The 27,985-nt window shown below is 36.7% G+C and overlaps 2 protein-coding genes across 2 annotated transcripts in view; one reads left to right on the top strand and one right to left on the bottom strand.

Annotated features, from left to right (window-relative positions):
• The window catches only part of LOC134676421 (vacuolar protein sorting-associated protein 4), a 517,731-nt gene that overhangs the window by 87,070 nt on the left and 402,676 nt on the right, over positions 1-27,985 (top strand). The window lies entirely within an intron of this gene.
• Positions 1-27,985, bottom strand: part of LOC134676185 (cadherin-99C) — a 130,611-nt gene that overhangs the window by 82,384 nt on the left and 20,242 nt on the right. Inside the window, exon 2 of the mRNA XM_063534516.1 lies at positions 372-414. The gene's annotated coding sequence lies outside the window, so the exon portion shown is untranslated. The remainder of the gene's footprint in view (positions 1-371; positions 415-27,985) is intronic.

Raw genomic sequence — 27,985 nt, 5'->3', positions numbered from 1 at the left:
GTATTTGACATTCCAATCTATCGATGTAAACTTACGATCGGCGTACGTTAACATTCACGACTGCTTTAGACCATAAAGCAATCTGGGACTCGTTGAATAACTTTTGCAGACCCTTATGTGGTAGCTGGGCTTATTTTAAATCATCGTCATTGCACTGTCAAGCCGCGACAAAATAATTTAATGACTTTATTTTGTCACAGACGAAGCGTAGGTAGTCCAATTCCTTAAGCTTTCGATTCGGTGCCGCACCCGCGGTATTTTGAAACTGGGCATTCATCCACTAAGGTAGTGGATTAGATGCCAGTCAGTGTAGACCCATTATGTTCTTATGACAAAGAGTTCAGTTACAAAATACGTCTTTGCAAACTCACCTAAATAGTGCGCCGTATCATAATCGTACCACCATCTTGAAATCTGTAAACAAATCAATTGTAAACGTTAAGATATGTGCAACATCATTGAAATAAACTAAGAAAATGTTTATTAGATTTAATTTATGGACTACATTTATTAAAAAACACACCGTTTCAATTATAATAAAAACTAGAAATTTGATATTTCTACCTTTATAACAACAACAAAAAAACCGGGCAAGTGCGAGTCGGACTCGCGCACGAAGGGTTCCGTACCATAATGCAAAAAAAAAACGGATAAAAATGCAAAAAGAAAACCACGTTTTCTGTATGGGAGCCCCACTTAAATCTTTATTTTATTCTGTTTTTAGTATTTGTTGTTATAGCGGCAACAGAAATACATCATCTGTGAAAATTTCAACTGTCTAGCTATCACGGTTCGTGAGATACAGCCTGGTGACAGACGGACGGACGGACGGACGGACGGACCGCGAAATCTTAGTAATAGGGTCCCGTTTTACCCTTTGGGTACGGAACCCTAAAAAGGATCAGGGGACAAATTGAAATGTTTTGATAAATTCATAGTGCATGTTATATCATATCATATCATATCATTCATATCATATAATTATACATATACCTACTATGACAATGTTTAATGCCTATAATCGGAACAACTGTTACTCCAATATAAACAGGCAATCAGGGAAAATTAAGCAAGCTTTCATAATACATGACGTGAGCAAGCTTCGTGCTTCCTTTATCTTGCTAAGTAAACGCTGCCAAGATAATAATAGAGAAATAATGACAATTCCGTGCCGTGTGTAAAATCCTACAATTAGGCATTCGTGGGAATTAGTATTTGTAATTATTCTACCTTAAGGGAAACTAACGGAGGAGGGGTCGAATGTCTGCATGAAATAGATGGATCTACGTAACGGTAGAACAAAAAACGCATGTGATTGATGACAATATTATAACGACAGAAACAGGTACCTTATCTAAGGGACTAAATAATCACCAGTCAAAGATTAGAACTACTACCCGAAAACAAAACAAAAGCGATATGTTAAAGTCTTATACGTCGATGATTATCACTGTCTCAAGCCAAACATTTCGACAGCCGATCATCAAGTTTTTATACGGAAATGTCATTATTCTTTAAGCAACTGCGCATGAACAGACTTCCGGCGCGATTCGGGAAATTAATTAGAGATTCACTAGATATGAAATAGTAACGATATGTGACGTTCCACGGCAAAAGGTACCTTAATTATGGCGGTTGGCGCTTAGGCTATTATTAACGCCGCTCTAATATTATTGCGGCCGCCTTTTCACATATCGTTACTATTTCATATCTAGTGAATCTCTCATTCATTTCCCGAATCGCGCCGTTCGCCTTCACACTCGTATTAGTGGCAGAGGTCGAGGGGTCAGCTCTTACAAAACTATCATTCATTCTGCGTATCACTTGGGAATCTGTCCTTGGTAAGGTTTTATCGTGCAATGCAATTTCAAAGAAAACTTATGTTTATTTCAAGCAAGAAATCAAAAGAATCTTAGTAACTAGGTAATTACTACGAGTAAGATACTTCCTGACTAACAACAGCAAAACACAAAGAAATTAAACCATGGATAGCTTACACAAGAAGGTAGTAATCTAATCGATCGTAAGAAAACAATTTCACAAAGGTTTTAATTTTCATACAATGACCTAGGTAAGCAGGCTCGCATTACTAAGCTTTTTATTATATTTCTCTGTATGATTGTGGACAGCAAACCGCAGTTTTCAGAGCGTCTCGTTCTCACAGGGCTCTTTATCGCTACTTGTTGTAACACTTGAATGAGAAATAACCCGTATTACGTTTTCTTAAACTTCATTTTCTAATGACCGTTCTTAATGATGAAATGCAGGGATGCTGCTGAATTAAATATAAACTGTAACAAAAGGCTATAAAGTTAATTATTGAATGATGCTAATATAGTAAATAAGATGCTTTGTTTAGATACCGGCGCTATTGCTCGGCGTGGTCAGGTTTCTTCGGCGCAATAGATCTTACATTTCACATAATTAGTGAAATACTGAGACAAAGTTAAGATTCGTATTAAATGTCGTTAAAGAATATGGTAATATCAAATTTCGAATTGTAAGAAAATGTGTCAGTGTAGAATCACTCAATCGTTTCAACGAGTATTAATAACAAATTTTAGAACGAGTAATAACCATAAATTTACCACAAAACTCCTACATTATGGCTTCAAATCACCACAAATTATTGGTTCCAACGGTCCAATGCATAATTAAACCCGAAAACGATAGTCGACCGATTAGAGGGGGCGATGGCCAATCTTCCAACACTGATATAGAAATAGTTCTGAGTCAGTGACCGCTGATCACAACGTGATGACACTGATGACAATGTAATATGACGAAGACTTTCAAAAACTTTTTCGTATTATAATAACAGATTAGTAAAATTAGAAAGACTATCCCCCCTCTTTTTGAATGAATTAACTTTTTTGGACAAAGATGGTATGGGTAGAGGTCGTATTTTTTAACCGACTCTCGTGAAATTTTCTATTTTTACCTATTTAGTTTTAGTACATATTTCAAAATTGAGGAGCCGTACTAGTTCGCGAGCCGCTAGTGATAATAGTTAGTTTTTAGAAATCATTATTTATTTCCTCAGTTTCGTCTATTACGTCATGCAACGTCTACCTTGATGTTTACAACAAAGTGATTAGTTATTGGCCAATAATTAATAATCACTATAATCAAATTAACCTCAGCATCAGAAAACACAAGAAGCAGATACAATCTGAAACATTCAAATTTCATCTGGAACAAACAGGAGGGACAGCGAAAGCAATGAAGGAAATGCAGGAATATAGTAGCTGGATACCGAGCATGAGAAACAGAAGAACCAAAAAATTTGAAACAAAACGTAAGAACATCTCAAAAGCTGCCACACAATTCTATAAAGAACTATATGACTGTGAAGATACGACCCCCCCAAACTTAAAGCCACTATATCAACTCGACGAGGAGATAATACCACTAATAGAAGAAAATGAAGTTATTAAAGCTGTGTCAACTCAAAAAAATGGAAAAGCAACTGGCGAAGATCAAATCTCTAACGAACTTCTTAAATGTACACTCCCAGCATCACTCAGAAGCATCGTCACGTTATTCAATGAGATCCTTCAGAAAGAAGAAATACCTAAACAATGGACTACCTCCACTATCATCCTACTACACAAGAAAGGCGACAGAAACGACGTCGGCAATTATAGGCCCATCAGCCTCATGTCAAACCTATACAAGATATTTTCCAAAATCATACTACAACGCATAGAAAAAGTGTTAGATGAAAACCAACCCAAGGAGCAAGCGGGTTTTAGGAAAGGCTTTGCAACAATAGACCATATTCATACCATTAAACAAATAATAGAAAAGAGCAATGAGTATGGTAAAAAATACTACCTAGCGTTTATAGATTACAGCAAGGCCTTCGACTCCCCACTCCACAGCTATATATGGGAAGCGCTGAAAATGCAAAACGTCCAGAACAAATATATAAGAATAATCAGCAATATATACAAATGCATAACAGCAAAAATAAAACTAGAAACAGTAGGCGAGGAATTCAAACTGAAAAAAGGAGTGAGACAAGGAGACCCACTGTCACCTAAATTGTTCTCAGCAACTTTAGAACAGGTATTTAGAAACCTCAACTGGAAAGAATATGGTTTAAAAATAGATGAAAGGTTGCTGAGCCACTTGCGATTTGCTGATGATCTCATACTTCTCTCGGAAAACACAGATGACTTGCAGGAAATGCTTCACCAACTTTCTTATGAAAGCAGGAAAGTGGGACTGGAAATCAACACCGAAAAAACTAAACTTATGACAAATGGACAAAAAATTGAAATGTCAATAAACAACAACATAATAGAATACGTAAATGAATACACATATTTAGGACAAATAATTTCTCCAGAACACCAGAATGACAAGGAAACAGAAAACAGAGTGTGTATTGCATGGAAAAAATACTGGTCATGGAAAGAGGTTATGAAGAACCCGGAAATCCCACTAAAACACAAAAGTAAACTGTTCAACTCTTGCATCCTCCCTAGCATGACATATGGTTGCCAAACGTGGGCCTTAACACAAAAAAATAGGAAATCCCTAGAAGTATGTCAACACAACATAGGGAGAAGTATTCTCAACATCAAAAAGAAAGACAAAATAAGACTAAGCACCATAAGAAAAAACACAAATTTAAGGGATGTATCCTACGTAACAGATAGCCTAAAATGGAAATGGACCGGACACATGCTCAGAGAGCCAGGACAAAAATGGTCAAAAATTGTTACAACCTGGTACCCCAAAGACGGGAAGAGGAAAAGAGGCAGACCATACCGCAGATGGGAAGACGACATTAGAGCTATCGCTGGACCAACATGGACATGGACAAGAAGAGCAACGAACAGAGAGGAATGGAAGGTCTTAGGGGAGGCCTATGCCGGGAGGCAAGTCGACCGATGTCAACTCTAACAAAAATGACAAACAACCTTATTCTAAATATTTAAAAATTATAATAATTAGTAACAATAAATGTAGATACAAACAATAATAATAATAGTGTAATATGTTTGACTAATATGAATAATTTGACAAATATCCAATAACATGACAAAATGTACCATTTAAAAATTTAAGGTCGAAATAAAAGGCTATTTTATTTTATTTTATTTATTTATTTTATTTTATATAATCAAATAATGCTATATGTATACATTTTGTCCGAATTTGGCCAGAGTATTCTTGAACTCTCGATTAAGCTCTCGTGCAGACTTTAAGTAGGTAGGTTTCCCAATTTGATTGAAGAATGATTTTTACCTTAATTTATTTAAACCAATACACACGATGGTGTGAGGCAGCAGAAACCAATAGTTAAAAATCATTAGGTACGGTATCAATAATACATCAAGTGTGCTGTTCCGTTATCCGTACAAAAACCTGTAGTGGGTCAATAGCACAAGACAAGACGCGAGACGTGTCTCCGGTTATTGGGACAAAGCTTAACTCTTGTTTTTAGGGTTCCGTGAAAATAGCCTTCCAAGTGTTCGCATTTCTATTCATTCGCTGGATTTTTCGTTGGTACTGTTCCTGCCTGCAACTAATGTAAAAGTTTATGGCATGAGACTTAGGTCGCGCAGTGCGAGAAACTTCTATACGTTGGTCTTGGGTACGAACAATACGGATTTCGACTTAATCGATATTAAACTTTCGTGAGACATATTTTAAATTGTTTATACGACAACGGCTTCCGACACGCCGGGAACGGATTTCGACTTGTTTTTCAGAAGCTTATTACAAGTTAAAGTTACCAAAACGTCATTTATTAGACGCAATAAGAAACTAGTCAAAAACACTATAAGAAAATATATGTATGTAACAATCTCGATGAGGACATATAAAGTCAATAACGTGTACAAATCAAATATCTGGAGCGACATGAAATTTGCAATAATATTATTCATATTAGGCTTAAATAAGCAATAAAGTCATAAAGACGGTTAGACGGTAATAAATATTGAATTTGTTCCCGACAAATCCGTCACAGTGTTTTGTTCCCGCTCACGCTTTCTGTGAAATGAAACCGGGCCAGGTTATACCGGTCCTTAGGGCTCCGCGCAACTGTACTTGGTTGGTGTAAGTATGAAACTGCGTACTTAGAAACATAGGGATATATCGGTTTTAGTGTATGAAATGCTTGTGTGGGCGATGCAAGTCATGGTTAGTGTGGGTCTTTTCAAAAGTTTAAATGCCTATTGTCTAAAAAAAAATTCCTTGCTGGTATTGCGGACGGTTTCTTTGTCTAGTGGTGGTAATAATGCCAAAATTATCGCCAGGGAACTATTTTTGAAAACTTATTCGATAAGACGCTGAATTATTTCTGCTCTGTTTTATGGACAACTTGCCACTGCTTCAAACTTCACAAAGTTTAACATTTACGAGATTTCAGCAAACAGGCCACACGGGCACTTTTACGCGTCAACATTGAATTTACATACAAGCAACAATAATATTAAGACATCAAAAATTATAAAATACAGCTACTTAACTGCAACTACCAATTCAAACTAACATATTACAATTACTTAGAGATGTATATGGTCTCCTAATGTCGAATTACATAAAATAATTAAATAACCTATAGTAATAATATTTAAAAATAGGGTCCCGTTTTACCCTTTGGGTACGGAATCCTAAAAAAAAGAGAGATACAAATCACAATAAAAACAATTAGCTATAATTATTAAAAGGTGTAAATAAATGTCTCTAAGTGCTGACTTACTTTACCTCATAAGCTATGAAATTTTACATTTTACATTCCACAAAACCTACAACGAAAGAGATAGACAGGTGGTGCATCATAGTAATAAATCACAGCCATACAGAATGAAACATTGCCTAGTTCTGAGAAGTGAAATTAATATGGGCAAAGAAAATAAGACGGTATATAGGTATGCGAGTGTAAATTACTTGTACCATCTGAATACAGTGATACTGTTATGCGCCGACGCCGCGGGTTGGGTGGGCTCACGACGTCATCCGAACTAGTCACGGAGATTGACGACTACCTGCCGGACATTGCAGGCTGCCTGTGTGACGTGGATTTCCGTCAAGAGGGATGTAGGTACCTCTAATGATAATTGTTCTGCGGTTGACTCAGGTAGTAACGGAAAAATTAAGTAGCTAAGGAATGTCATTTTACGGAGAAGCACCGTCCGTTATGGTGGAGCGATGGTATTTATGTACAATGAAATGTAGCAAATGCTACGAATATGTCTGCTTGTTTCATATTTACATACCTACATCTAATAGCATTCATAGCTTTGCGATTATTTTAGCAAAGCAACATAATTTTTCTCAATATCGTTAAATCTAATCCAATTACCGTGCAGTTCTTACGTCAATATTGCAGAATTTCTCGTTTGCAAACAATATTTCTCAGTCGTTTGAAATGAACGAGACAGCTAAACGCTCCGTTTATGGTTTTGCTGTCCTCTTTCCATCCGTATTCTATGTTTTAACAGCAGTGGTCTACACGAATATAAACAGCTTTTTCTGTAATGTTTAATTTCACGATTTTTGCAGGCATTAAATCCAGTAGGTATGCAAAAGAAACAGTTATTACAGTAGACCCTGAGTAAAAGCAATATCAACGGCTTAAAAAATGTCAATTTGATATTCCAAATACTCCTTGTGTTGCTTGATATGATGTGACTTAGAGTTAGACCAAGAAGTGTAAGTGTTACTCTTATCATAATTAAAAAAAATACCAAGCGGGAATCACCCAATCAAAAAGATGAATAATTAATTAATGGTTCAAATATATGTAGTCAAAATAAACGAAAGAAGTTACACACCAAGCGGCAATCGAGAGATGACGATGAGTAATGCAAAAGCATGTGCCATGCCACTGCAAAAAAATTTGTACTCAAAGCGTTTCTAAAGGAGTTCAATGTAGACTATTACTGTGAACTGTTCCGCTAGCAAAAATAGAATAAATGTAAGAAGAGATAGAATGCAAGGTTATTTCGAACACAATACAGAACTATTTAAAGGTAAGCACGATCTGAATTTGCCCAACAATCGTATAGCGGGTTTTGTGGTCGGATTGTCAAGTGACACTGGCGGTATAGCTAATCGAATTACGGACAAAAGCCTGAATGAAAGTGAAACAGGCTTTAAGACAATGTCAAATCAATGATATCTCTACTAAACTATACCCACGTGCGAAAGAAGGTTACTAAATAGTAATTAGCTATAAGCAAGATAAGCAAGCTATGTTATAAAAAACAGTATCGCAAAAAACGAACAAATTGAGATAAGAGTAAAAATAAAAATCAAACTAGGCCACTATTACGATATCAACATAAGTGTGAATCACGCCTCATAAGGTCCTATCTGTAGAACTATAATCAATCAAACCGCGAAATGCAAGTTTACGTCATGGAATAGCGTTATTGTGTAGCCACGATCGATTTCATGCGTCGATGTGAGATCTTGACGTACCACAATAATTTGTAGCGATCTATTAAGATGTCTCATGGTTGCCGGTAGCTGGTCTTCACAATGGTCCGCTTTGTGCACTTTAATGAATTTCTTTGAGTGCCTGAAGCCGATCATTAGACCGAACAATTCGGTAACGAAAGCCAATTTGGTGGTGTAACTTCCTGTAAGGCGTACTATTGTCTCTTCTTAAATTATGTATGATGTTTTTTCAATTTCATTTTATTGAATAGACATGATTTATTGTAAAATGACGTAGGCTACGTAACGTTGTATGAAATCCACCATTTTAATAAGGCCTTATTCCTAAATTTGCCACTGTTGTGTATACATATAGTACAGTCATTATAGATTTTGACCCGTGAATAATTAGTTCTTGGATTTTTTTTTCGTAGGTCCCTCGGGGGGGTCACTGGGAGTGTAAATTCAAAAAGTAGGCTTAATCAGGCTCCTGCGTATATTCAAAAAATGGTTTTTTTTCCAAAAAAACGGTTTTTCTTCAATAACTCGGCCATTTTTGATTTTAAAGTAAAACCGTAAGGACAAAAACTGTAGGAAATTTGATTCTCTACAAGTTAGTCCAGTCATTATATCAAAAAAACCGACCCTTCCCGTGAATAATCAGTTCTTGGATTTTTTTTTGTACGTCCCTCGGGGGAATCACTGGGAGTGTAAATTCAAAAAGTAGACTGAATCAGGGTCCTGTGTATATTCCAAAAACGGTTTTTCTTGAATAACTCGGTCATTTTTGATTTTACAGTAAAACCGCGAGGACCAAAAATTTTAGAAAATTTGATTCTCTACAAGTTTGGTCCTCACAATTTTTCTTCTAGGATCGATAGTTTGGAAATAAAATTTGAAAAAAGCGACAAATTCAAAATATTTTCAACATCTCGTTTATTTTCAACTTTACGACATAAATGAAGAGGACTAAACTTGTAGAGAATCAAATTCTGAACAATTTTGGTTCCCAACTTCTTTCCCCCAAAATCGATATTTTAGAAATTAAACCTGAAAAACGCGACAAATTCAAAATATTATCATTATCTCCTATGTTCCACGCTTTACGGCATAAATGAAGGGAAATGAAGTTGTAGAGAATCAAATTCTGAACAATTTTTGTCCTCACGGTTTTACTGTAAAATCAAAAATGACCGAGTTATTCAAGAAAAACCGTTTTTCGAATATACACAGGACCCTGATTCAGTCTACTTTTTAACCGACTTCCATTTCATAGAAGGAGGAGGTTCTGTATTCGGTTGTGGCTATTTTTTTTTTTTTTCTATGTACGTTCACCGATTACTCCGACATCCGTAGTCCGATTTGAGTAATTCTTTTTTTGTTTGAAAGGAGCTACCTCCGAGTTGGTCCCATTTTAATTTGGTTCTGTTCTGATGATGGGATCCATGAGGAATTGAGGGAACTCCTCAATTTTTAAAGGCACATGCATGGTGATTTTGTTGTTTTCTTAAGCAACTCGAGCATTTTCTCCCGAAAACCACCACTTTGATGAAGTAGACCTGATGATGATGATTGTTTTGATGATAATGATGATGATTTATTAAATGTAGTATGTTCAACGATTACTCCGGCACCTGTGATCCGATTTGAGTAATTCTTTTTTTGTTTGGAAGGAGTTTCCTCCAAGGTGTTTCCGTATTATTTTTGGTTCTGGTCTGATGATGGAATCCATGAGGAATTGAGGGAACTCCTCAGTTTTTAAAGGCACGTGTAAAGTGATATCGGTGTTTTCTAAAGTAACTCGAGCATTTGCTTCTGAACACCGCCAATTTGATGTAGTGCAAGTGTAGCCTTACCACGAGTTTGACATTGACATATTCGCTAAGTTAGCGACGCTAACGTCTTCGTAACTTACTTTTTATGCATCTCGCTCGCACTAATATGCCAGTACAAGCGAGATGCAAAGAAAGTAAGTTACACACACGCTAGCGAATAAATCAATGTCAAACTCTTGGTAAGCTGGTAAGGCTACTGATCGGGGGTTAGGGTTAGGAGTTAAGGGGTCGGGGATTAAGGGGTCGGGTAATGGTGGTTGAAGGGGGGGGGGGTGAGGGATTGGGTCAGTGGCGGGGCGGAGGATGGATTTAGTGTAGTGACAGGAATTATAATTTCCCAGACGGACTCGAGAAAATTCCAGATTACATATTTATTAAAGTAGATACACGAATTTAGTGTTAATCATGATGTTGTTTTTCATTCACGTGTCGCGCTATTAACAATGCGTTAAAACTAAAAATGGAAAAATAAAAACTTTTTACAAAAAAAAGAAAACCGACTTCAAAAAGGATGAAATAAAATATTATCCTTTTTAAGTTTATGCGTTACCAACTGATATGTTTGAAGTCGGTGCCAAGCCAAGTAGTAAAGAATACCCGTTAAAAATAATCAGCTTTATGACTATAAATCCCGTTAGAACTGTACCATTAGAACTATTATAAATGTGTAAGTAATTCTGTCTGCCTCTTTGTCGCCTTTTCATGGCTAAACAACTGAACCGCTTTAGGTGAAATTTGGCAAGAACGTAAATTTCTTGAATTGTTTTATATTTTGAAATGTAGTCCTCTGAATAAGGGACGGGAAATAACTTCAGTCCCAATCCCACGCTTGCGTGCCGACAAACATGGTACGGACTGTGCCAAGAAGGTTTGATCGTGTGTTCTGAGGTGTGTTCTTAGGTACAGTCGACGTCAAAGATATGTATTATACACTTTTGCACCTTACTCCTTTGTAATAAGACGAAAAGTGTAAACATATTTTTAACGTCGACTGTACCTACAGAAAGTACGTTCATTGTAAGGCAATCCAACGTACATCCTTATCGAATCGCACCAAAATCATGGTATGCTTCAAAAGTTGGCTTGGCACCGACTTCAAACATATCAGTTGGTAACGCATAAACTTAAAAAGGATAATATTTTATTTCATCCTTTTTGAAGTCGGTTTTCTTTTTTTTGTAAAAAGTTTTTTGAATTTACACTCCCAGTGATTCCCCCGAGGGACGTACGAAAAAAAAATCCAAGAACTGATTATTCACGGGAAGGGTCGGTTTTTTGGATATAATGACTGGACTAACTTGTAGAGAATCAAATTTCCTACAGTTTTTGTCCTTACGGTTTTACTGTAAAATCAAAAATGGCCGAGTTATTGAAGAAAAACCGTTTCTTTGGAAAAAAACCATTTTTCGAATATACGCAGGAGCCTGATTAAGCCTACTTTTTAACCGACTTCCATTTCATAGAAGGAGGAGGTTCTGTATTCGGTTGTGGCTATTTTTTTTTTTTTTCTATGTACGTTCACCGATTACTCCGACATCCGTAGTCCGATTTGAGTAATTCTTTTTTTGTTTGAAAGGAGCTACCTCCGAGTTGGTCCCATTTTAATTTGGTTCTGTTCTGATGATGGGATCCATGAGGAATTGAGGGAACTCCTCAATTTTTAAAGGCACATGCATGGTGATTTGGGTGTTTTCTTAAGCAACTCGAGCATTTTCTCCCAAAAACCACCACTTTGATGAAATAGACCTGATGATGATGATTGTTTTGATGATAATGATGATGATTTTTTAAATGTAGTATGTTCAGCGATTATCTCCGGCACCTGTGATCCGATTTGAGTAATTCTTTTTTTGTTTGGAAGGAGTTGCCTCCAAGGTGTTTCCGTATTATTTTTCGTTCTGGTCTGATGATGGAATCCATGAGGAATTGAGGGAACTCCTCAGTTTTTAAAGGCACGTGTAAAGTGATTTCGGTGTTTTCTAAAGTAACTCGAGCATTTGCTTCCGAACACCGCCAATTTCATGTAGTGCAAGTGTAGCCTTACCACGAGTTTGACATTGACATATTCGCTAAGTTAGCGACGCTAACGTCTTCGTAAGTTACTTTTTTTGCATCTCGCTCGCACTAATATGCCAGTACGAGCGAGATGCAAAAAAAGTAAGTTACACACACGCTAGCGAATAAATCAATGTCAAACTCTTGGTAAGCTGGTAAGGCTACTGATCGGGGGTTAGGGTTAGGAGTTAAGGGGTCGGGGATTAAGAGGTCGGGTAATGGTGGTTGAAGGGCTGCTGGTTCAGGGCCGAGGGGTACATGGATCAGGGGTTGATGCGCTGTGAGGTAGAGTGATCGGGGGGGTTGAGGGATTGGGTCAGTGGCGGGGCGGAGGTTGGATTTAGTGTAGAGACAGGAATTATAATTTCCCAGACGGACTCGAGAAAATTCCTGATTACATATTTATTAAAGTAGGTACACGAATTTAGTGTTAATCATGATATTGTTTTTCATTCATGCGTTGCGTTCTTAACAATGCGTTAAAATTAAAAATGGAAAAATAAAAACTTTTTACAAAAAAAAGAAAACCGACTTCAAAAAGGATGAAATAAAATATTATCCTTTTTAAGTCTATGCGTTACCAACTGATATGTTTGAAGTCGGTGCCAAGCCAAGTAGTAACAATACCCGTCAAAAATAATCAGCTTTATGACTATAAATCCCATTAGAACTGTATTAATAACTATTATAAATGTGTAAGTAATTCTGTCTCCCTCTTTGTCGCCTTTTCATGGCTAAACAACTGAACCGCTTTAGGTGAAATTTGGCAACAATTCCTTGAATTGTTTTATATTTTGAAATATAGTCCTCTCAATCAGGGACGGGAAATAACTTCAGTCCCAATCCCACGCGTGCGTGCCGACAAACATGGTACGGACTATGCCAAGAAGGTTTGATCGTGTGTTCTGAGGTGTGTTCTTAGGTATAGTCGACGTCAAAGATATGTTGACACTTTTGCACCTTACTCCTTTGTAATAAGACGAAAAGTGTAAACATATTTTGAACGTCGACTGTACCTACAGAAAGTACGTTCATTGTCGTCGTGTAAGGCAATCCAACGTACATCCTTATCGAATCGCACCAAAATCATGGTATGCTACAAAAGTTGGCTTGGCACCGACTTCAAACATATCAGTTGGTAACGCATAGACTTAAAAAGGATAATATTTTATTTCATCCTTTTTGAAGTCGGTTTTCTTTTTTTTGTAAAAAGTTTTTTGAATTTACACTTCCAGTGACCCCCCCGAGGGACCTACGAAAAAAAAATCCAAGAACTAATTATTCACGGGTAGGGTCGGTTTTTTGGATATAATGACTGTACTAATAAGTGTGATTATTTAATCTGAATTAACTAATAAACAATTCGAGGTTAATTAAATGATTCTGAAAATAAATAAGTATTGGACATTCTTACACAAATTAACTAAGCCCCAGAGTAAGCTCAAGAAAGCTAGTGTTGTGGGTACTCAGACAACGATACATTTATATGTACATATATAAATACTTTAAATACATAGAAAACACACATGACTCAGAGAGAAATATCTGTGCTCATCACACAAATATATGTTCTTACCAGGATTCGAATCCAGGACCATATTCATAGGCAGGGACGCTTCATAACTATTAAGGCAGGGTCACTATCACTATGCACTACCCACTAGGCCAGACCGATCGTCTAGGCCAGACCGATCATCGAGCTAAAACTGAGGTAAAAGAGCACCAAACTGTTTGTCAATACCACAACCGTTACTCTTTTTGACAATCTAAAACATTACAGATAACTAGAGAACCTGCAACATCAACATATTATGTCACCGTCCTACAAGCGGACGATAACAGTAAAAGCAGGCATTTTCGATTCCGTTCGTGGTTTGAAACATCTTATTTGAGACAACGACCAACAGCACTTAACCCCGGTGTCGAGGATTCTATACGGAAGGGTTCTAATCGATTTCCGTTAAGGTTTCGAGTCCGCCCACATTCGCAGCTAAACCAGTGGACCACATACTATCATATCTCGCAAGACTTAAAACTAAATACGAAAGTAAAAGCTCTGGATATGGCAAATAGTAACAAAAATGTATTTAATGGTTTGCGTGACGACTATCAAGACTGAAGAATTTTAATGAGAATTAGAAACACTTTATTGCACCAATTCGTTTAATAATCAATTGGTAATCTTAATTTCAGACGCAGAAGTGATTGATTTATTAGTTTTCAACCCTTTATAGGTGTAATCAGTAAAAGCGAACTATCAGTAAACTAATTCAGTCGACGAGCTTATATCGGTGAACCTCAATATCCGCGAGCCGGCCGCGCTTAACCATTAGCATAACTAGAGAAGCGCGGGCGCAGGTGAGCGGCTAACGGAACCGCGTATGCGCTTTATCGTCGACACATCTTCAACTACCAGACATTAAAACCTCGACTTAACTACTACTCAATAGAACTCAATTTAGGTAAACAATACACTTGCTAAAGTCGTTGCAATAATTTATTCGTAGTTTGGTTTGCGTGGCTGAGACAGCACGCCGCTGTGTGTCAAACAGATTAAAGCATCACTATAAATTGTTTGTTTATTGCGTTCTGATATCTTTTAGAACAAAAAGTTTCATCGGATTCTCTAGCGAGACCATAAATTGTGTTATTTTATAGTTATTGCAAAAGCGAAAGCTACACTTAAGATGCATGGGTTTAATTTTGTGATAAGTGTGATATCTCAATCATAATCGGACCTGTTTCGGAATAACTTTTCATGGGTATTTTTTAATCTAACTTTCATAGTTACATTAAGTATACTTTCTTGAATGCAAATAACGAATATACTGTAAGATACTCTTACAATTTATTTATAATAGAAAAAAAATTATGTAGTCGCATCACAACACTTTTTGTCCAACACGTTATGCGATGCGGACTATTAATGTAAAGTATGTGCAATTTCACGCCAGCTGGCCATGTAAGTGTTAACAAGAGCATTAAGATATCTGGGTAACTGGGGAACATAATGTAAGTGCAGTTCTGAAAGGAAAACTCGTGATGTCGAAAGTGAGCGTCGAGGCAGTAATATATTGTTATGCCATGTAAGTCACGTGATTGTAAGAAGATACTAACTAAATAGATTTCTATCATATATGTAGTAATAATATTCTCGATGCCCCTTTTTCCAACAGGTTATATTTGTTGACACCTAATGAATATCGCCGGTTGGAAAACTGGATATTGTGAGCCTTATGTGCCGGCAAAGTGACAACCCAGTGCAAATGTGTGTAAGAAATTCAAGTTGTTAAAAAATACCACGAACAAGTAGGGTTCACGAAGTGTGGGATGATGTCTGCATTAGACAGTCTATCTTTGGGACAACAAAAGCAATGACGCGCGCAAAAGTCTAACGTAATAAAAATAAAAATTATAAGTACATTTTAATTAACGTGTTAAGCGAGTAAATAGGTATGTTCCTGCTAAGATGTCATAAAAAACCTTCACTAAATAGGATTTTACGAGACTTTTATGTCGACATGTACGGAATGTCAACTGACAATATTTAGATATCGCTAACTTTTCGGTAAAGGAAAAGCAGAAACATTATAGGTACCTACCATTACCATGTATGCCCTGATTAGCCGCCTAAAAAACAAGCTAGGTAGGTACGCGTTTTGTAGCTTCGTTAATCTTCTTAACCCTAGTCCGGTAACAAATTAATATTACCGGTTTTCAACAATAGCCTTAATTATTACGTCACAATTACAAAGACATCGTGATTAAGAGATAGCTAACCTCAAAGTTCCTTTAAATGTCACTAAAATTCCACGGATCTTCCCCAGCGGTTGTGTAGGCACATTCTGTTCGTTGCGAGCGAAAGGTCACACTGTGCTGTGTTTATTTCAAACATGAAGTGCATTTGCAACGTTCACAAGTCTCGTAACGTAATTTTGCTATAATTCTATGAAGTACAAACCGAGAACCACATATCGGCACCAGCAGGGCCGGATTCTAACTATTCGAAAAACATACGCAATATGACCTTAAACGTAAAAATGTGTACTCGTTTAATTGTGGAATTCTGACGTGCCCACTGCCAATTTTATTAATAGCATAATACTAATCTACCACATAACAAAAGGAACACATTGACAAATGGAATACTTATCAGGTTGATAATCCCGGATGAAATTCTACCCTTAAAAATTTTATATGAGACAGAAACGCAGGTATAACATCAGGGATATGTAGGTAGGTAGTAACATGTATTGACTCCTAGGCTGAATAGGTACATTAGGCTTTTTTGTCAGGAAAGTTGATACGAATCTTCAAAACTCATAAAGGTACACTCAAACAAGAAATACTCATCGCAATCCTGCCCTGCGTATCACGAACTGGTAATACTGAAAACGCGACTGATATTAGCAAATCACGTTACAATGAGCGAACGAAATCACTGATTTAGTATTATATATGATCCGAATTTCAGACGTTTACGTTATAGAAATATGTATCAAATAGGGTAAGGTGGCTTTTTTAACACTTTCATGCAACCAGCTGAGGGTCTTTCCACCGCGAATACCGCGATACAAACGGATAACGATTTTTTTCATGCACTATAGAATCTAAACTTAGTATCACCTGACAAAGTTTCAATCGGGATGCACTAACTAATTTTTTTACGTGTTTCGGTGGCTGCCGTTCTTCAGCCAACCAACGGAACAGCAGCTGACTTCCACGAGGGTTTATTACACATCGCTCTTAACCACTTTAAGAGTTATCGCCCGGGAACCCGGGATGCGATTACTATAGTGAGCATTATTAAACTTCGCCTTAAGATGAAACGTGGTGATTTGATTAAGATGAAATTATAATAAAACAAATGTGTAGGGCAAAATTTAATAAGGTACGAGTAAATGCGTACGATTTTTTAATAAAATAAATGTTAATGCATTTTCCCAAAGAAACACTAACCTGCTTATCAACTTATGCTATATTTGAGTCTGCAGCAGGCGTATTATCCACATTTATCGACGTGATAAAATAATTATCACTTTTTAACTTCGCTTGATAGAAAGTGACAGACACCGTTTTATCACGCTGGCACGTAGACAAAAACGACCATAATATCCATACTCTGATGCTAACTTTCGAGATTGAATTTACTGTTTTTTCTTCAAACGAAACTAGGTAACATGGTTTAGGTACCTACATATGTATAACTGACCAGGCGATAAATTACCTCAACACTCAAAAATCATAACAGTTTGATTAAACGCAAAACTATAGGTTATAAAATGTTTAACATCAACTAGACACTTCCTCCTTGTTGATTACAGCTTAGTTGAACTTTTTCTTAATGCTCAAGTCTTCCTTACTGTAACCAGTTCAGAGTTTCGCACACCTTTTGCAATGTAGCTCTTGACAGCAATGGGCGTGAAGAGGTTGTATGTTTGAGATTTTAAGTCAGAAGTTCTGCGCGTGGACAATAAGACTTTAGACAATATTTGTGTTGGATTTCGGCATGAGCAATGACAATTGAAAGCTTGACATGTATTAGCATTTTATATTCTGTACTAGTTTTATATTATTCCAAGCTTAACAACGTGACGGCTTAATAAAACAATATGGCTAGTACAGTGTACCAACGTCAGATGATTGTAATATTAGTTCTAATGGCACTGATATATGTTATCTGTGACACTAGATTTTACCTGTCAATGGCTAAAAGATTACCGCTAATATGAGAAACCAACTTTGTAAAACTAATATTAATTATAAACCTGTCAAGAAGAACATCATCTTTATATTTGAGAGCACCATAAGAATCCCCAGGACCAGGCCCACAGGGTGGGCTAATACATGCTACATTAGTCCCACTTACATTTGTGTAGGCATGGCCTGTAACATTTCATGCAATAACATTTTGTCATGTCATCATAATCTGAAAAGTAGACTTGTGTTTCGAGCATAGTTATGCTCTAAATCTAGAAACAATGTTGTAATACTTGTAAATTATTTTGGTAATCCATGACCCGGCAAGCCTCGGTTCTTAAATTTGCCTACTTTAAAAATGTCATACATTTAAAAACTAGTGTGAATGTAGTTGGTAAGTACCATAGACATGCACCACAGATTAGTACCATGTATGTAGAAAACTGCAAGGTCATATTGAACATTAATAAAAACTAAAATGCTTTCATTTGTACGGGTACTTTATGACATTTGTTTTCACATTGGTGGTTGGAGTGGAGTTTTGCGGACTAAGATTCTTAAGTCAGCGGACCACCTAAATTCCCCCAATTAGCATTATGCAATATGCATTCGTATTGAATAAAAAACAAACACAACATTATCTTGGTGATGTTAAAACATTTATACAGCGATATAAAAGCGGATATCCTTGCACCACACCGATCGGCGCAAACACATCCAACACAATGTAGGAGCAGGGAGATAATTTATGGGAGAGGTCTCAGGATGGGCACAAAATGGTGTTTAGCAGCTGTCGACAAGCAAAAAGTTGTATGAGATTTTGCTATGTACATTCCGAAGTGTATTTGCATTTCTCCTATAACTTCCATCCATTTAATTTGTAAACACAACGGATTCAAACTGTTTCTTAGCATACAATTTGGTTTGTGCAGGTAACTCAACTTTATGTACATACCTATACATATGCTGATTATGTATCAATAATACTAATAGTTAGCGTTAATCAATATTCTTGTTTATTTTTTTAATACTAATCTTTTCTATCGAGCTTTTCTTTGCTTAATTTTGTATCTTGTGTGTGCTACTGTACCTTAAAAACTTCAGCAAATACTGATCGAATGCAAATATGTGACGGATTTCAATGCTTACACGGTGCAGCAATGCAAGTCCATCAAATAAAACTGCTGCGATAAGTATCTACATTATCCACTCCATGTGATATATGTTGGACATCAAGACATAAATGGCTGGACTAATGGTCGGTGTACACCGGCGCCCATGTTAACTTGTTAAATACTTTACACCCGGCTGGAAATGATGATGATAAGGAATCTAAGAATGATAATGTTCTGTTTGGTGAATCTGTTAACAGATCGTTACACCAAAGGGAATAAGTTGAACTAAACGAATGACATATCCAATATAAAGCTTATCGAGTGTCTTTCTATAATATTATTCATAGAATGGAATAGAATGTAGAATACTCTTTATTGGCACACCTCAGTCATTCAAAAATTACATCAATTCATATTAACCTTATACGTTCCTTCACTCATTATCATGGGCCTTGCAGAATCGAAGTTTATATACTAGATGAACTAACTAAAGCACATATAAAAAGGATAACACCAGAAAGTCAAATAGAAGAACTTAGTTGTAAAACCAGCTAAGTAAGAGTTATTCGTACACAATACTACTGTAGTGTAGTAGGTATATGAAATATTCCGAAACACGAAACAGCTAAATTGCACTTTAATTTAGTGCGTAACTAAACAATCGTGATACCCGATTCAATTACCGCTTAACAAATGCCAATTACACTATCAAAATCGTATTTACTCCGTTCTCATGCTGTATTAGGTAAATAAATACAATAAGGTTAACGTATTGTGGAGCCGCGTAATCTGGCGATCGTCTCGGAAACTGTGTCGCTGGAGGCGGCGTGTCTTTTACTAAATCACACGGTTCGTGTATTGGTTATGGTTATAGGGTTGCTTTGCCACTTGCTAGAGACAATAGCAGTTTGCTTTCGAATGCACTGTCCAAAGTACCTATATGTAGTTGAAAAAAATTCTTGGCGCAATCAAGTAACTGAGTCTAACGGATGTTTTCTAGTTAAAAAGTACTGTACCCGAAAGTGCAGGAAGGTATTTGGTGATGGCTAGTATGTAAAATTAAGAAACGATGTAGAGGTACCACATGACTACTTCGGCTATTGCTAAATAATATTGTCATTTGATTGGTTAATTTTTAGGTCAGTACGTAAATAGTACTTTTGTTGAGCAGTGAATAGTGATTTGTCAACCCTGAAGTAGGGTTTTTGTGGGGTATATGAACATAGCTGTTCTTCCGTATTCACCACGAACCAGTCACTTGTTACGCACCAAACGATATAGTTTCTATCAGGGATGTTGCGGATGCAGATTTTTTGACATCCGCGGATGCGGATGCGGATGTGATTATTTAAAGCCTCACATCCGCGGATGCGGATGCGGATGTCAAGATTTGGTACTCAAAAAACGTCAAATGTTACATATTTAGTAACGAAACGTTTAGTATTTGAACAAGAATAAAGGTGTGTTTTATTTAATAAACAATAACTTGGCCGGTTTTTCGGGATCTAGACGATTTCGTTATATATAATGACGAAATTGCCTAGCACTTACGCCAGCGGTGCCGTCTCTATACGTTCCTGTTACCTACTTGGTCGACATCCGCATCATGCGGATGCTCCGCATCGATTTTATGCGGATGCGGATGTTGAAAATAATGCGGATGTTCCGCGGATGCGGATGCGGATGCGAATATTCGGAACATCCCTGGTTTCTATACAATGTCCTTTTTAGGAATGTGTATTTTTATGGAGGTCACCTACAATTAAGAATATCACAAGCAAGTTGGATTTTGAGGTTTCTTGTAATAATGTATTTCGTGTCGATAGCGACACATCTAATACCCCTAAAGTACTAATAAATACAAGATAGAGGCGCTCAGCTAACACCCCTAGCATGCTGTTGCTGCTGCCGTGGACCCGGCTTAGAAACGCATAATATACATATAAGAGCGTTGTTTAATGTTTGTGTTCTATGTGTAAATATTTACAACATAATGTGTGTATACTGCAGACTAATATCAATAGCAATGCAATAAGTTTTCCAGATACCAACTTATATGTGTTCTAGATTATGCTCTAACGCATTGCGTCCAGCAAACGCGTAACAAGCAACCGATGCCGAAGGCTTATCAGTATTATTAACTGCTAGACCACTAAACCGGTCAACCAAATCAATCTTCTCAGGGTGCAATATTATTTTGACTTCAGAATGTCATAAATTGCGACATGGCTAATTTGTTTTGGCATTAGCAAAATTAGCATAAATTTTAGATTGTTATGCCAAGTACAATATTCAAATTAATGTATTTGTACCTGAATTATAAACACCTTGCATATTCATATGCTCACATTATTTCACGTACGATCAATAATTCGTATTTTTGACTATTTAGGTATACCTAGGTATAAATTAATTGAACATTAATTGAATTATTTAAGTTCGTGTTAAGTTGCATAGTACAAGCCTGCGAAAACCATATAAAGTTTTATTAAAATTTACTAAATTTGGAGGATGAAAAGACGCATGTAGTTAGTAGTAACTCGTCGCCATTATTTTAAACATTTTCTTATTAAAGTATAAGTTTACAAGTCCCATAACTAACAATTAAGTATACATAGTAAATGCAATGTGTTATAAGCTGTCAAAATAAAGCTAAACTGTTATTTATTCTTGACATATGCTAATTTCCATCCTTTCACCGATACTGCCCGGACCAAATTACACCACCATATTTCACCGAAAATGGCAATATTTCACCGAAACATCGTGCTCTATAACCGTCGTTAACGCAACATAGAAAGTGAGGCCTACTTCTTGTACCGTTCAAAATCCACTTTCGTGTGGATATCTGATCGAATGCCTATACAACATGTGCTGGGCTATACCATATTTTGTACATATTGCTGATGAATGCAATATTCGCCTGAACATGCCTCAGTTAGTTAAAGTAGTCGTATCTTTCTAGTAATATACACGAGGACAGATAGAGAGATAAGACACCGAATTGATGTGTAGGTAATCATATAAATCAAAGTCGTATTACCGATTTTTCAAAAATGCCAACATAATAAACCCTACGGGTATTTTATCTACATATTTATAACAGCGGAACTGTTTGAGCTAAGTGCTAGCATTAACACCTTGACGATACTGGAAAGCCCTGGCCTGTAATTCTACAACTACTTATCCCTGGTCAATGTAAGCTAGCCCTTGTAATGGCTGTTTAGGCACACGGACAGCCTAGTTCCAGTCGATATCAAAATGGAGTACGCACGCTCGTTCAAACAGATTAGCATTAATCTTCTGTCCATTGTTTCCTCATTGCGTTTGCGCTAGCGAGGAGAGTTTAGTGAATGGGTTTCTGTAATGTACGATTTCGATTATATATACCTAAAGCTGAACCTGAGAAAATATCTCAGGTTCTTTGGTATATTAAACTACCAATTTATCGTTACTAATGGGTCCAACTACACTCTCTTGTACCATTAATGTAAGTAGGGGTAGTAAATAAACTGTCACAATGAAATCAGAGTTTCGTAAAAAAACTTGTAGTTTACACAAACACAAATCAGTAAACAACGGCTTAGTATAAGAATTAATGGGTCAGCCACAGATAGTAGTTTTTAGGGTTTAAGTATATTTAAATAACTACAAAATCCTCCTCCTCTTTCGTTCACTCTTGACAGAGTGGTTGTGGTTGTATGATGAGACGTATCTATCGTGGATAACGCAGCCCTCGCAATGCGCCTCCATTTGCCACGGTCTTCGGCGTTACTGGAACATTGGACTATGGTGGTTTGTGTCGCAGATTTTATCAGGTCTGTCCAGCGCGTAGGTGATCGACCTCGTGACCGCTTGCCTTCCACTCGTCCTTGGACGACGAGACGAACCACAAAATAAGTTTTCTCAATTGGAAGATATACAAGTACAATCTTTGCAAGGATGCATACTAGTTGTAGAATACACAGGATAGCTGACGAAACGAAACATAAAATCTAAGATGGAGAGGTAAATAAAGGAAGATACAGGTAATAAAGTCACGTAACGGCCTGTTGCTGATTTCCGCATAATGTCACATTTATGCAACAAATGATGATAAGCCCATCACAGTTGGTTTTCAACAGATACTATAATCTAAGATTGAATGTGAACATTGTTAACTATATACGTGTTCAAAACATAACACACTTTGAGGTTGAAAGAAGTTGAGATTTTTAAAATGCAATACAATAAATAGTTCATCATCATCATTAGTCAGCTACCTTGCCAACTGACATCATAACAACAGATGTGATTGAACCTCAGAGTTGCCGAAATCAGCAGTCTTTTTTATTTCACAACAAAGATGGCTAATTTTCTCTTTTAAAAGGTTTCACAACAATATCTGTGAATCAAAACGCCCACAAAGGTTCATCCGTAGAAGCGGTAAATGCGATTCGTTAATGGATAAGGAAAGTAAGAGTATTTAGTTTGACAGCACCGCCATCTTGGATTTGGTGGCAGAGGTCACGCGCAAGTTTCTCCACAAACAAACACTGGGTGATTCCGCACATAATGCACCGCACATAGTGCTTACCTACAGTACAATCATATCTGAACATCAGTGGAATGTTCAATTCAAATATTCCTACTAAAGATTTCTAACGAGTTACTTTCGCATAATGACTATAATTAGTAAGTAGGTTAGTTAAAGGTCTTAACTTTTAGTAAAGCAAATAAAGCAATCGTAGTCAGATTGCTTTATGATTTCATATGAGTACCAATGTAGGTACTACTTAAAGGTACTTACAAATGAATCTACGAATAGGTACATTACTTTTTATTGATATACATACCTACATAGTTTTTACCATACAGAAAAAAAATCTCCTTTGTTTCAATCAGTTACCTATAAAGTTGAAGACTTAACGCCCCAAATAAGCCGTGTCATACTACACCAGTAAGCCAAGAGGAAATGCACATGAGTTCACGGGCGTTGACCCGGCTAGCCTGCCCAGCCACCGTGACGCGGCCCAATTCCTCTCATCCACACCGGTAATAATGTGGATACCACTTCAAGGCTGCCCTAAGAATGCCACCTGATTATCAAAATGATAATCAAATCTAGCGTGGAGTCGTGGATACGTCTAAACACACATCGCATTGTTTTTATTAAATTAAAACATGTACTTATTATTAATTTATTAGTGAGCCAGCAGTATTGTAGGCCTAATGCTATGAATTTCTACACATTCCCAGCACCCATTATTTTATTTTATAACACACTTGCTTAAAAACTGTTTTTCCAAGCAACTATGGTTGTAAAAAATAAATTAGTAGGTTTATAAATCTGGCTGAATATTTTATAACGCCAGTGTAAAAAATTACCAATGTTTAACATTTTTAGTTTTACAGTAATCAACATATATTTAGACTTAATCAATCAATGTATGTATATCATATCTGACGATTTGACTCTCGTTAACAATTTTGGACGTATCGCCCTTATTACCTACACAATGTTATATTATACCTTTATTACAAAACCTAAGTAAGACGAGTGTCAAATTTCTTTTTACTTAGAACTGTGGTCGTGGTCGTGAGAATCAAATAACCGCTTAAGTAAATAAATAATTTAGGTTGAAATGACTTACTGGGAAACGTTGAAACGTAACAACATCAAACGAATATTTGGTTGTATTTGTGAAGAATAATTGCTTATACGACAACGGTTACACTCACTTGAATTTTTAGTCGCTATTGGCGACAAATAAAATAAGCAATTTAAAATATGTCTCACGTAAGTTTAATATCGGATATCGAAGAATAATTGCCCTAACAAAAATCTGAGAATCGAAATGTTACATAATTTTACTTGCCCTTCAAGTTATCGGTAATAATAAATCAAAGAAGAACAAGGATCCGGAATAAATCACTTGTACTCTCGTAATAGATACATCAAGCGAAATGTCCAAGATATTATCGGAGTAAAGCAAGCGTGGCATGCATGTCAACGCGCAGAGGCACGTGCGACGCATGCGCGATTGACAAGATTATGCGGTATTAGACGAATATGCAACGAAGCTGTTTAGTGTAATGTCTAGGTCGGTCCGGCAAGAATAACGCAGGCTTATGTTAAACTAACTGACCTGACTCGAGTTGTCTTTCAGCGATTCTGCTGTGCATAAGGTTCGTGGATGGATTTATGATGAATTCTTACCAAAATACGCGGTATGAACTTGTGAACTGACCTGAAATAAATAAAAGAAAAAAAATATAGAATCCTTCCAAACATGTTATTAAACTGACATCAATGAAATTTGCAACAGACACGATCTAAGCCAATCTTAACTCCTAATTCCTATTTAAACCCTTGCTAAACGTTGGGTACAGTTATATTTATCTGACGCGTAAAATGCAGGTCCGTATTTACGCCGCAGCGGAAGGTACATGCATCACACCACGACTGCGTCGGCTCTTTTGTTCAAGATAAAGCCACGCTATTACCAGCATTTTGCGCGGTCGCGTACGGCTAGAGGCATAGCTTATCGGGTGAGGTAGTGTTGCTGAAAAGCAGTAAGAGCCCGATGATACCGACAGTTAATGCTAAACTAACAATAAATAACTGATAGATAAAGTAAACCAAACAATGGACTATGGAGTATATTAAAATTTAATACAAATGTGGAAACAAATAGAAATAATACGGATACAGGCAAGCCAGAAATTATACCGCATGAAGTAATTTCAAGAACCTTCTTCTTATTCCCTTTAACTTTTGCGGTACTACCTATTTTAAATAAAAACTAGAAAGACATGGGAAAACCACAAATACATTTTAAAGTCAGTACTCAATCTTAGCAATTTATGATATATGATCGATACTAGATAGGATAGAAATAAAAGAGAGTTTAGAAGTCCCTAAAGGCGTTAAAGCGGCAACGCGGTCCAATAACCCCGCTGTATCACAACAGCAGCCAGGCGGAAGTGATAAACTTACCGGCCGTGAGGCGATCAGATTATTGGCGTCACTACGATATATTGGCATAGAATGGGGTGCCAGTGGCAGCAGTGAATAATCGGGGCGCCATGCTCATTTGCCATATTTGAATCACAAGTTTAAATCGGGAGAAAAGATTATTCTCCAAAATGACACCACAACCTTTACTGAATTAAATTAAGATTTGGTAACCACGTATAGCATGGCCAGCAAATATGACATTCATTTGTGTACCTAAATAGAGAAATGGTTATTATGTTCACAATTCTCCGGGTAATTAAAAAAGCCGTGGTTAATACAGTACTGCAAATAGTCCAAATTCAAATTATATTAATGTAACATAATGTGAACTAGCAAAACGAATTATTTACTAAGTTACAAGGAGCTCCATCTATTCTTAATGGATGAAGCGTCATTTTTGTTCGTTGACGCAACAGAACCACGAAGGTTCGCGAAATGCGATAGAAAATGTCTAAACAAGGCGTAGTGCCGTATTACGAGATGACATTAAGCATTATGGTAAAAGCAAATTAGAAATAAAAGACATTAAATTTTAATATTTATTTTTGTTTAGTAAACGTTATGTTTTGTAATTAGGTAATCTCACAAATACATCTTACTTCTTCCTCGCGTTATCCCGGCATTTCGCCACGGCTCATGAGAGCCTGGGGTCCGCTTGACAACCAATCCCATGATTATACGTAGGCACTAGTTTTTACGAAAGCGACTGCCATCTGACCTTCCAACCCAAACTAAACTAACTAAACTAGGCCTTATTGGGATTAGTCCGGTTTCCTCACGATGTTTTCCTTCACCGAAAAGCGACTGGTAAATATCAAATGATATTTCGTACATAAGTTCCGAAAAACTCATTGGTACGAGCTGGGGTTTGAACCCGCGACCTCCAGATTGCAAGTCGCACGCTCTCCCCGCTAGGCCATCAGCGCTTCTCAAAAATACATCAGTTATTAAAATTCGTACTACAACGGTATCATGTTGAGTAATGACGCAATAACGAAGTTTAAACAGTGGCTGTAATAATACATTACACTTGCAAATTTAAGTAGGTACCTTACCTACGTTTCCAAAAGTTGCGAAAATCTTTAAAGGTTGCTGTAACTTTCGAACTGCCTACTTCGTTGCACAACCGATATTTACGTCGGCTGTGTGACACTCCATCATTAACTTTATTGGCCAGAATTCGTCAATCTATATTATTTATGACCGCTGTGACAGTTTCGCGTTTCTCTTTCTAAACACAAAAGAAAGGACTTTCACCATTATTTTTGATGATTCCATTTTTATCGCTCGGCATCAAGCTATTAATTGTTAAAAGGTGAATACAATCAAACCGGTGATTTATTTTGTCACGCCCATTTTTCTGCCTCCTATTGTATTAGTTGTTTATTTAAATTTGAATGTTGTAAATTGATCAACAATAAAAGTAAGAGTGAAGTTATACCTACTTCGACTAATGGATAGCTAATCATAAGCTAATTAACCATAGAGCAAGTATGAGTATTAATGGGATAGTATTATAGAAGAAAGTCGTGTCTAGTTTCCACTAGTAATAAAAATCTTTTTTTTATATTATCCATTTACAGATTTATACATTGTGTATGTGTATATAATTATGTATTAGCGAATCAGCTGTTCGCATCGATAAATTAGCGGCGGCGACCATTTTAATAGCATTTACCTGCTACGTTCCGTTACACGCGTGGGAGTGGGAGATCTAAACAAAAGCATTGCCTCTATTCAAACATACTCGTATGAATGAATCCGTTTATAAGCATAATATTGGTTTTAAAAAGGTTTTACAATTGACATATATAATGTTCTTTGATTCATGAAATAACTTTATTTCCTCTGTTTACATTACAATTTACTTATAGCAT

Source organism: Cydia fagiglandana, chromosome 2 (genome assembly GCF_963556715.1).
Source record: "Cydia fagiglandana chromosome 2, ilCydFagi1.1, whole genome shotgun sequence".
NCBI lineage: Eukaryota > Metazoa > Arthropoda > Insecta > Lepidoptera > Tortricidae > Cydia > Cydia fagiglandana.
Note: the sequence above shows the minus strand (reverse complement) of the source record. Positions and strands in the feature narration are given on the sequence as shown.